A 12,869-nucleotide genomic window follows, 5' to 3' on the forward strand; every position below is an offset into this window, starting at 1 on the left:
GCACTGTTGCTTCACAGTCCAGGGACTTGGATTCGATTCCCGGCTTGGGTCACTGTCAGTGCGGAGTCTGCACATTCTCCCTGTATCTGCGTGGGTTTCCTCCAGTTCTACAGTTTCCTCCCACAAGTCCTGAAAAACGAGCTTGTTAGGGAATTGGACATTCTGAATTCTCTCTCAGTGTACCCAAACAGGTGTCTGAGTGTGGCGACTATGGGATTTTCACAGTAATTTCATTGTTGTGTTAATGTGGAATAAGTCCACGGAGGCAGAAGTCCCTTCACCAGTATTCCTTTTACTAACAAAACCAACAGCAGTACAGCCATATATATTCGGGTTGCTGTCTAAACTGGGAGTGCAGATGATCTGGCACTCCCTGTTATATACAACAAAGACTTTCCATGATTGGGCCACTAATCAGGGAACTTGTACTCCAATTGGCCAATCTCAAATGCCTGGTCTGAGTCATTACATGGTGTAAGTCCACTTTGACACAAATAAAGATATTAGGATCAGGCTCCATATTCCGGGTGAATGTTCTGTCCATGCTGAATGGCAGAGTTGTGCAATGCACTACAACAATGTCTGTGACTATCTCTGGTGCAGACTGGAACATGCCTGCTGACCTGTCTGGACATCAAAACCATGGGATGGGATTCTCCAAAATCCCAGCTAAGTGTTGACGTCGGTGTAAACACTGGAGTATTTTACGCCAACATCAATGGGCATCTTAGTCCAGTGATTCAGTGGCCCGCAGGGGGCCAACACAGCGCCAGAGTGCTCTGGCGCTGATACATTGCCCTGCACTATCAGCGCGGGTCCGCAACTGCGCGCGGTGGCCGTTTCCGCATCGGTGCCGCAGAACATGGCTTAATGAAACTGCTGGCCTGCGCAAAAGAAGGTACGCCCCCCCAGAACGTGCGCGCCCGCTGATCAGTAGCCCCAGATCGCAGGTCTGGCCGTCGTGGAGGCGCCCCCCGAAATCTGACTCCCCCCAGCCCCCTCCACCAGGACGGCCACCACGGCCACCGGTTCGAGCTCCCGCCGGGTGTTACCATATGTGAACCATGTCGGCGGAACGCGGCAGGAATTCCGCCCGTCAACCGCGAAGAATTGCCGCAAGGGCCTCTTTCAACAGCCCCCGACCAGCGCACGCACGACTGCCGGCGATTCTCTGGTTGCTGGAGAATCACGTCCCGCCGTCGGAGCGGCGTGGTGGGAATTTTCGGCGTAAACGCCGATTCTCCGACCCGCTGCGGGCTCGGAGAATCCCGCCATGATTTCAAAACACTAACTGTCCTCTCCACTACCTGACGTGTTGCTACATGTTCATGGTTGTATCGTTCCTGTGCTTCATTGTTGGTCCTCCAGAATGGTGTCATAAGCCATGTTCTCAATTGGTATCCCTTATCTTCCAGTAACCATCCTGTTGTCATGGCCTGGTGTAACATTGGGCTTTGAAGGACGAATGAATCAAGGGCAGTTTACATTTAAACTGAGGATCCTCATTTGTGCATCACACACTATCATAGCAAATAAAGAATGGAGCTCCTTCCTGTTGATGAATGAAACAGTGTCACTTCTTGGTGTCTTCAAGGCAATATGTGTCTCATAGACAACCCTGATTACTTTTGGGATACCAGCAATCCTGTAGAATGTGATGGACCTCTCCATCTTCACAGGGGACATGTCAAAAATAATCAACTCCATACAATAAAATGCATTCATTACCTGGTGAATGCAGGTCTTTGCGACATTCTGTAAAATGTTCCATATGTCACAAATGTCATGTTGAAAGACCCAGGAACAAAGAAATTCAGCACTGCCGTGAGTTTAATTTCACTGTTAAGGCAGTATGGGAGTTAGAGCTCAGCTTCAGGTCTTGCTTCAACATTTCACAAAGGCGTCCCATTGCTTCCTTGTTGGAGTGTAGTCTCCTGGCAACATCTCCCCTGACATCATTTCATATGATGCCCTTTGCCTGTACGCTCTCAGGGGTGGGTAACTGATTCACTTCCTCACCAGGTTGACATGCAGACTGAAGTCTTCACTCATAATCCCTACGCCTATGTTGAAGCCTCAAAAGAATTTCAATGATTTTAAGAAGCCAAGTTGTAAGTGTGATGAGCCAGCAGAGGTGGAGCCAGACTACAGATTTTCAATCTGCATTGGATTCTGCAATATCTTTCAGAGAAATAGTTCACATTAGTTTACATACTTCAATAAGGCATTAAACTTTACTAAAGCATTTGAAGTAATCATTGAGGCTTTTACATTTCACCAGGGAGACTCTTAGACAATGCAGCTTAAAATACAAAAGCTCTGAATCAGCTGAGAGGACAGTAGCCAAGAGCATTAGTATCAAGGCCGTGATCAGCCAAAACCAACTCCGCAGGGCCGTCCATATGCTTAGGATGTCAAAGTCTCGACTGCCAAAACAAATCTTCTTTGCCCAACTCAAGGAAGGCTTCTGAACAAGAGGAGAACGAAGGAAGCTCTTCAAAGACACCTTGAAGGCTTACCTCAAGAAATACAGCACAGACGTCAATGCCTGTGAGACCCTTGCTCAGAAGAGACCTACTTGGAGGCAGGTCCAGATTGAAGGGACACAATTCTTCGAGAACACCCGAGGAGGCCCGGAAGAGGAGCCTGAGAAAGGAATATCCACGATCACAAGTCCAAGGACGAATATCACCTTCTGGAAACACCTGCCAAGTAAGCGATTGAAGACTCTAGGATCTGGCTCATCAGCCACGCAAGGATCCACAGAACCCATGACCAGGAACAAGGAGTATCTTAGGTAGACAACATACTGGTTAGCGAGTGCTGGCTAAAGGTTACACATACTCCAAACCCATTCTAGCCATTGTAGTTCCTTTAATGGAATTAACGTCTTCATGACAACTGAAGTTAAAAAAATATCTTTCTTTCACTTTATGTATTATTGAAACATATTTATAAACACTAAGAACTAATATTATAAAACATTAACCCACCAATTGTCCCCGATGATTCCTGCCTCTGCTCGATAATTCTGGACCGAAAGAAAAATAGCAAATAAAAAGAGTAAAAACATGGGGCAAGCAGCCCCAACTAAGCCTTGTCGATTGATTTTTAATAAAGTTGGTACAGCAGAGCGATGGAAAAAAGCAGGTAAAAAAAAACTGGACCTACAGTTTAACCATCGCGCTTTTAGCGTGCATGTCCATGCATCGAGACTTTTGCATCACCCTGACGGTCAGTGCGGTGGAGAATCTCCGCAAACAAAAAAATGAACAAAAGTTACGATCGGTTAGCGGTGGGCATCATGTGTTTTTTAACCTGTTGTGATGGACTTTCTTGTAGGTGGGCTGCCCATGGGCCGACGGCTGTCAACAGAATCGGCTGAAGCCTCTGAGACATGTCGAATTAAAGTTCGTTTAAATTCTCTAAGCTCGGCCTACTTATCCTGCTGGCTCATCTGATCCAAAGTAAGGTCATCTTTGGTCTGTAGAAAGTTGGACAGTTTTTCACCCCAGGCATAGAATCATAGAATTGTACAGTACAGAAAAGGCCCTTCGGCCCATCAAGCCTGCACTGACAAAAGACGACTCTAAATCTGCACTATTCCCAATTCCCACCACTTTGCCTACAATCTTGAATGTTTTGACATCTCAAGTGCTTATCCAAGTACCTTTTAAAGATTATGAGTTTTCTTGCTACAACTACCCTCCCAGACAGTGCATTCCAGATTCCCACCACCCTCTGTCAGAAAAACATTGTCCTCAAAATCCCTCTGAACCTTTCACCTTAAAATTATGCCCCTCTCCATGTATTGTTCAAATGAGCTTATCAGTAAAATTAGAGCTACCAAAGTTCTGATTGCTGCTCCCTTGGTGTTCCCACCAGTCATCCCTCCCTATCGGGCCCCCTATTTGCCGAGGCTCCACGGTGCAGAGCTGTGCTTTTCATTGGAAGTCCGCCTCTGTCCACACTATTTAATTGCAGGGATTAATTTAATACCGAAAATAATCACAAAAATAGTTTAACAAGGTTTAGCAGCTGCATACATTTTATTCTCCATGGACATTTGTTTTTTACGGACTTGTTTTTTCTGCAACAGACACATGGACTACCTGCAGTACCCTTGCATACCACCAGTGGTCCATGAACCACAGGTAGGTAACCTATCTAAAAGACTGGTCTAAAAGACTCATGAAGTAAGCCTCTGTAGCATAGCCCTGTACTTGAAATGCATAGCTGATACAGGATACATTTTGTTTGTTTTGTCTTTATAACACTCATGGCTTATTCTCGTAAGTGGCACTAGATTCCACATCGAGTACCGTTGGCACCAGCCTGACTTCTTTACGTTCACCAACACAAAGGAATCAGGCATCAGTATCCAAGAGAGTATTGTTAGCACCTATAGTCAGATAAATCACAAACTAGTCTTTGTGGTATGTTAATTGACTTCCTGTGGGACGATTGAGCCCAATATTTTTAGATATGTAAATATTTACACAAATATGATTTTAGCATATTTTAACAGCTTTGAACCCCCAAGCACAAAGCATTCTCTTGCCATAATTAGATCATGCATTTACCTTTATTGTAATAAAAAGGAATGGTTGAAAGAATCATATGGCCAGCTTTGGAGGTTGCATAAGCTGAATATGTAGTCCAAGGTCAATTAATTTCCTTCATCCCACTTCTCAGTACACAAGATACTTCAAATGTTGCCATGACTTTGTTTGTTGTCAGCTTTTCCTTGGAGTGCTTGGCATGAAACACTGAGCGTGTTATGCAGACCCTAGCTGTACCACCAGAAGGGCGGTGAAAGCAGACTCAGTAGTTAGAGGAAATGTGCAGGCGTGGTGGGGCAAAATCAGGGGGAGTGGGACTATTTGGTCTTTCAAAGAGTGCGTTTCAAACTTTTTATCCCCGAAGCACCACTTTTGCCAACCAGTCGACCTTTGGGACCCACGCCGGCCGACTTTCGCAACATACGCCACATTCGCTTAACTTTAATGTGAACGGGGAGCCTGCTTGGTCCTTATGATCTCACTTGAATCAGGTTCAAAGGGACAGAGGGCAATGAACCTATCCAGTGCAAACTTCAGCTACTTCCTTTGTGCCATCTTCAGCTTTATGAAAACGGAAAATCCAACCTTGCACGTGTCGGCTGTTGAGAAGAGCAATAGCAACAAAATGTTGGTTTTATTCAGCACTGGATAATGATAATAATCTTTATTAGTGTCACAAGTAGGCTTACATTAACACTGCAATGAAATTACTGTAGAATTCCCTGGTCGCCACATTCCGGCACCTGGGAGATGCAACACCAGAATGTTGACAGTCTTGTGGGCTTTCAGTGTGTTTTTAATGTGGTCTTGCAGCTCAGCTGCAGCATCATAGTCTTTTAATTTGGAGTCAGCACTAAGTTAATAACTGAGTCTAGGGTCTTAACTTCAAAAGGAATTTTCACCCACCAGTTTGCTTTCAAAATATAAAACTTATTCTCTCAATTTCCAGTACCTCCTGGCATAAAACACATACGGGCTTTGCATCCTTATTTGCATTGGCACAATTGACAAGACCAGACCTCAAGAAATCATCTTGATACTGCTTTGTCCCCAAGTTAAGTTAAGTTTCTTAGTTGTAGGCTGTTAACCAGAGGTCCAGGAGCACTGGCCATTAGCACTGCTGTGTCCTGCCCTGGACTCTCCGGTGCAGCCTCTCTCCTGCAGAATCTGTTGCGAGATCCTGTCCAGTAGACACACATGATTATTTGAATCTCTAGCCATCGGCGGAGGATCTTGCTCCAGTGGAAGGATGCGAGACCCCCAAGCGTGGAGACCTGGATCAATGACATGGCAGGTTTTATTAAGCTGGAGAAGGTCAAATTCGTCCTGAGGGGATCGGTACAAGGGCTCTTTAGGCGGTGGCAGCCTTTCCTCGACTTTCTGGCTCAACGATAGGGAACTAGGTCAGCAGCAGCAGCAACCCGGGGGGCAGGGGGGGAAAAAAGGGGGGGGGGGGGGGTTGTTGACTATGTTTATTTAATTTAATTTATTTTCAAGTTCTCTTGTTGTTTACCGGGTTGGGGGGGTTCGATATATGCGTTGCTACTGTCTTGGGGGTGTTATGCCTTTTAAGAAACACTTTCATCTTCACAGTTCACTTTCCTTCCTTGCCATCAGCTGGACAATGGAAGCAACACTTCTTCTCCATATTTGGCACCAAACGTACATACCTGGAAGGCACCTGATGACAAGTGTGTGTGTGCAGGGTGTGTTAGCTGCTCTCTTTTGCTGCTCTGGCTGGAAGACTGCACACATCCTCATTTATTTCCATTTAAAAGGTGGAAGAGGCCGCAATTCTCAATGTACAAGCCTATCGTGGCTGTCGGGCTCCTCTCCCATGATCTGGACCACCGCGACCCTACCGGCACGCGCCGGTGACCCACGACCCTGTTTTAAAGTGCCGGCACAGACATCGTGGACCAAGCGGCCTTCTTCTGTGCTGAGCAGTTCTATTATTATTTTGGTGGAAGAAAGAAAACATCAACAATCAGTGGTGGATGTCATTGATTCAGAAAGTTTAATGGATTAACTTAATGCATGGTCAAAACCTATTAGCATGTCAAGTCTTCCCTGCCCACTTATTAGGAATAAACAGATGGATTGAATTTGCACTTGCCAGCAGCAGAACACTTAGATTTCACCTCTCGCACTTTCAATAAGAAGCCTAATACGTATGCATAATAATTCGCCATTAGGCAAAATGATGGAATAACAATGCCAGTAACTAGTGGCATTTAGTTCAAACAGGGTTGCAGTCCAATGTTCACAAATCAAAGTGAGAGAGGGAGGTCTGAAGTAATCTTAATACCATTTCCATCCACATAATTATAATCTATCTGCCCACCCACTCACAAATCCTCCTGTACATGTAAATTCTGAAAACCTTAATTACAGTTAATTTGATCACTAGCTTCTGAGAAGTATTTCAGTATTTTATAGGATGCATTTACAAGCCCGGGGGAAAACAACAATCAAAGCTATGCTAACAATTCTTGGAAAACATACACACACGCATTTAATGACATATTCATCTTCACATCCTTCCTCACCTGTAGCTGGGGCATTCTGTAGATAAAAGGGATTTATTGCTTGAGGTGGTGAGAATAGCAGCAGCATATTGAAACCAGAATGAGCCACAAGGAGTTGTTTAATCCTGCGGGGTCTTGACAGGATGGATGTGGAGAGGATGTGTGTCCTCTTGAGGGAGGATCTAGAACTAGAGGGTCACTGTTTAAAACTGAAGCTTCACCCCTTTAAAATGGAGATGAGAGAAAGCGGTTTTCTGTGAGGATTGTGAGCCTTTGGAAATCTCCTGAAAAGGTGATGGAAGCAGAGTCTTTGAATATTTTGAAGGCAGAGGTGAATAGATTATTGAGAAGAAAGGGGGTGATAATCTATTGGGAGCCGGCAGATGTGAGGTGACTATCAGATCTGCCATGAATGGCAGAATAGGCCTGAGGGGCTGAATGGCCTATTCCTTGCTCCTTGTTCGGATACCCTTTGGCCCATCAAGTCTGCACCCATGCATGTAAAACATCTGACCTGCCGACCGAATCCCATTTTCCAGCACTTGGCCCATAGCCGTGAATGTTATGATGCGCCAAGTGCAAATCCAGGTACGTTTTAAAGGATATGAGGGAACCTGCTTCTATCACCCTCCCAGGCAGTGCATTCCATATCACCACCATCCTCTGGGTAAAAAGGTTTTCCTTCAAATCCCCTCTGAGCCTCCTGTCCCCCACCTTGAACTTGTGTCCCCTCGTAACCGACCCTTCAACTAAGGGGAACAGCTCTGTTCCCTATCCACCCTGTCCATTCCCTCATAACTTGTATACCTCGATCAGGCACCCCACAGTCTTCTCTGCTCCAGCAAAAATAACCCAAGCCTATCCAACCTCTCTTCATAACTAAAATATTCCATCCCATGCAATATTCTAGTGAAATGCCTCTGCATCCCCTCCAGTGCAATCACATCCTTTATATAATGTGGCGACCAGAATTGCACAGCTGTGGTCTCACCGAAGTTCTATACAACTCCAACATGACCTCCCTGCTTTTATAATCTGTGCCTCGATAGATAAAGGCAAGTGCCTTCAGAGATCGATGGACAAACATAACAAGGTCCCTTTGTTTCTCGGAACTTCCCAGTGTCAGGCCATTCATTGAATACTTCCTTGTCAAATTACACCTTCCAAAGTGTATCACCTCACACTTTTCATGGTTAAATTCCATCTGCAAATTTTCCACCCATTTGACCATCCTGCCTATACCTTTCTTTAACCCAAGACCACTCAATCTCACTGCTAACCACCCGGTATGTTGACATGTTTGTATGTTCAAATGTTCATATTACTCAACTCATTGGGCATTGATGGCCCGGTGAAATAATCAAGGCCTTTTATCAGGAAAGCACATAGACAAGAGGGGGTAGTTGGTTGAGTTTTAGAGGCAACAGGGTGCCACATGTTGACTGTAATTACCAATGAGGTAATTAAATGAACAGATGAGGGCATGTGAGCTAATATTAGAGGAGAGCGGTAGAGAGGCAGGAGCATTTAAGGAAAGAATTCCAGAGTTTCGGGCTGGGAAGCTGCCATCGGTGCAGCAATGAGAATTTAGGATACTTCAGAGGCCAGAATTGCAGGGGCACAGGGATCTCAGAGAGTTACAGGAGTGGAGGAAGTTACAGAGATCAATAAAAGTGGAACCAGTGAGGGATTAGAACACAAGGATGATGATTTTTAACGGGAAACATTTCCATACTGAGAGCCAATGTTTATCAGCGATAGGTGATAGATGATAGATGATGGAGTCTCGGTGGCATTAGGCAGCAGAGTTCTGCAGAAGCTGAGGGTAGAAAATGAACAGCCAGCCAACAAACCAATGGAGTAACTATAGAACAAAAGCTATTTAAACTGGGAACTTTTTAACATGAAAGTGTAACAATCATGATAACATTAATCTACTGATTCAGTTTGGTTTAATCCCATTCCATAAATATCATCAAACATTTGCAGTGAGTTTGTGCTGTTATTTCTGAAATTTCTTACTCAGTATGATGTCAAAATAACGCAATGAACCTTTTTCAATACCCTTCTGTTGCCCTTGTTTGTCAAAGGGATTCATCAGACATAACTGATGGAAGCGTTTCTTTTGCAGTATTGCACATATGCATACAGTGATAGTATACCATTAAAAACTACAGTTCACATGCTTTTTTTGCATCAGAAGCTCATGCATGTAATAATCAATTTGTGGTGCTGGAAGAATAGCAGCAAGCACACATCACTTTTTTTATTGCATTCATTCCATAATCTAGTCACGTTAATGTTTTATGGTTTAATATGGCATGATGAACAATACATTAATTCCACTCTTGCACAGGTCTCCATCAATCAGTATCACTTGTATTAATGTTGCATGCTGCAACAATTCTTCGCTATGATTTACCCTAGAGCTGATATTTTATGTATATAATTCTGGACTGAATGAATACCGTTCTTGTTTGAAGTTGAACCCTTGAGGAGGCCTGATTTCACTGCGTATTGATGCAGTCATGTGCTGCTCCACGGAATGGTGGCAGGCAATGTTCCCATACTCGGAGCTCTGATGAACCAAGTTGGGAAAAGCATTGACTGGAGGCGAGTTATCTGTCTTCAAACTGAGATGGGAAATGGGATCTGGAATCAGAAATTAAGTCAGACTTTGCTCCTCTTTAGGATTAAAGCACTATTGCACTGCCTCATGAAGCAAGTTGTCTGTCCACCCTTTTGCTTATGCAATAAGCATGCAGTGCAAGATAACAAGTCAAGAAATGTTTCCAGAAAAAGACTATATTTCCTCCTCAGCACTGTTGTGATGGTGTGACTAAAGATTTTTCTCTTGTCTCTAATTTTCCACCCTATTCCCCTTTGACCTCTATGCCTTTGGCCTATTGCTAATACAATGGCAAGGATTCTCCCGATTCGGCGTGATGGCCCGACGGCGGCGTAGAATTTGGTGTGAGTCACACCACCATCAGGCTGCCCGGAAGTTCAGGAATTCTCCGCCCCGAAAGGGGCTAGCAGTGGCGTGACGCCAATCGCGACGGCATCACCCATCACCCGTCGCTGCACAAAAGACGCCACCGCCGGACACTCGGCAAAATGGCCGCCCGCTGCGCAGTGCCGGGGTTCCAGGAGAGGGAAATCGTGGCACTCCTGGACACATGGAGCAGAGGAGGGATGCCCTGTACCCCGGACACGGCCGCAGGGTCGCACCATATGTCAGCCGCACCTGTAGAGGGAGGTGGCAGAGGCCGTCAGCACCGTTGCCGTAATAGCCAGGACAGGCAACCAGTGCCACAAGAAGGTCAATGACCTACTCAGGGCAGCCTGGGTGAGTCCCCCCCCTCATTCCCACCATCCATTCCCCCCCTATTCCCCCCTCCCCCCCGCCCCCAGGATAGGTGGCACAGCCCTAGCTGAAACCGACGTGGCTGCACCCACCCATGCAGGCTGCATTGGCAGCCCCCCCCCCCCAGGAGAAGCGCGCTCATAACAATTGGGAGCATGAGAGGATCGGAGGGGGTCAGCCCGAATTGCGCCCCCTCACCGTTCATGAAGAGAGGGCCCTGGACCTTGCAGTAGGACCCGAGGACCAGGAGGTTGCGGAAGCAGAGTTTGGGGTGCAGCATTAAGTGAGACCCCCTCACTGCCTTCGCCTTCCCCTTCCCCCCTTTACCCATCCCCCCTTCCCCAGTTACCCCATCCACCCTTCCCCCATCCCCCCTTTTCCCCCCTCCCATCTGCGTGTCTAACCATGAATGCTGTATTGTGTATTGCAGGACCAAACATCGACCCACCGATCCCTGCGGATGCCGACCGCCCCCACCCAGTGCCAGGGTGCCCACAGGACAGGGAACGACAAGGGCTCTCAGGCATACGACGCCCCCACCCAGTGCTGGGGCGCCCACGGGACAGGGAGCAACCTGAGCCGTCAGACATACGACGCTCCCATCCAGTGCCATGGCGCTCATGGGCCAGAGATAGACCCGGACCTTCAGGTATCTGCCGCCCCCATCTGGTGCCAGTCTGGCGACACCGTTGGGCCACATCCAACGGCGGGGAGGGCAGCCACACCAACAAGTCCCCGTCACAGTCGACCCAGGACACTGACACACGAGACACCCACACACAGGTCATATCCACCCAGGACACCCACACACAGGACACCCACACCCAGGACACCCACACACAGGACACCCACACACAGGACACCCACACACAGGACACCCACACACAGGACACTGATGCACAGCACACCACCCCCAGGACACACCAATCCATGAAAATGAAAATTGCTTATTGTCACGAGTAGGCTTCAATGAAGTTACTGTGAAAAGCCCCTAGTCGCCACATTCCGGCGCCTGTCCGGGGAGGCTGGTACGGGAATCGAACCGTGCTGCTGGCCTGCTTGGTCTGCTTTAAAAGCCAGCGATTTAGCGTTGTGAGCTAAACCAGCCCCATGACAGTGACACAAAGGACACATCCACCCAGGAATCACACACACAGGACAAACTCACCGAGGACACCCAACGATAGAGGACGGACAGATAGGAAACACCACCACAGGGGACCCTGGACTTCGGGTCCGATGAGGAGCACGACATTAAGCCATTGCTATTTCCTACACCCTCCACCATCGCAGAGACACTCACCTCGGTTGGGCAATTTAGTGATGAGGCTTCTGGGACACTCACTGGTGCGCACCACACAGCCATACCAGTACAGCAGGTGGAGGTAGGAGCAGCCGAGGGGCCGGACGGTCAGAGGACAGGCAGGGCCCAGCAAACAGTTGCTGCCCAGACGGGTCCCGGGTTCCTGGAGTTACCACACCCACCCATAGACCCGATGCAGTCACGGACCAAAGGAGGATCAAAGGGGTTGCAGCAGCTGTAGACACAGGTGGAGGAGTCCACCCGTGTGCAGGAGCTGGGAGTGGTGTCGGTCATGCGTGCCACCCAGGCCGAAAATGCGCAGGTCGCGTCTGTGGTGGAGGCAATGGGTGCTACGGTGTTAGACATGGGTAGCAGTATGCAAGGCCTGGGGCCTTCTGTGCAGGCACCATCCGTGGCCCAGGACATGGCTTCCCTCTTACAGGCAGCCATGAGCCAGAGCCAGCTGCAGATCACTGCGTCATTCAATGGCATGGCCCAGTCTCAGCAGGCCATCACTGAGGGCATAGGCGCCATTGCCCAGGTGCTGGCCAGCGTTGCCCGGCACAGGCAGGTATGGCCAACTCCCTGAGCTCCATGGCTGCAAACCAGCAGACCTTTGTTGATACCAGACCAGACCTCCAGGACTGGCAGCGCCAGGTTCCGGGGGTGCATCGGGTGCTGGATCTGTTCGCATCTCCAATCCATGTAGAGGCCCGGGGGACATCGGCGCCCCGAGGGAGGAGGAGGTGCTGGGGCATGTTCCGGGATCCCCTATAGGGGAGGTCCTGGAACACCGCGACACCTCGGACTCCCCCCTCTTCCGTCCCAAGTGCATCTGGTGGGTGACAGGCAGAACAGGCTGGTAGCTCGCCATCCCGCCCGCCCGAGGCGCCAGCTGGCACCTGGCCAGGCAAACCCACCCTCCCATCCCGGCACTCCCATCCCCAGCACTCCCATCCCCGGCACTCCCATCCTGGGCTCCGCTGATACCTGGCATCCCCATCCCCGGCACCCCCATCCCGGCCCTGGGTAGCTTCCTCCCCGAGCCACAGCCGTGCCAACTCCTCTCCTCTCAAGCGGCCACCCCAAGCTGACCCCTATCTCCAGCA

Source organism: Scyliorhinus canicula, chromosome 6 (assembly GCF_902713615.1).
Source record: "Scyliorhinus canicula chromosome 6, sScyCan1.1, whole genome shotgun sequence".
Classification (NCBI taxonomy): Eukaryota; Metazoa; Chordata; class Chondrichthyes; order Carcharhiniformes; family Scyliorhinidae; genus Scyliorhinus; species Scyliorhinus canicula.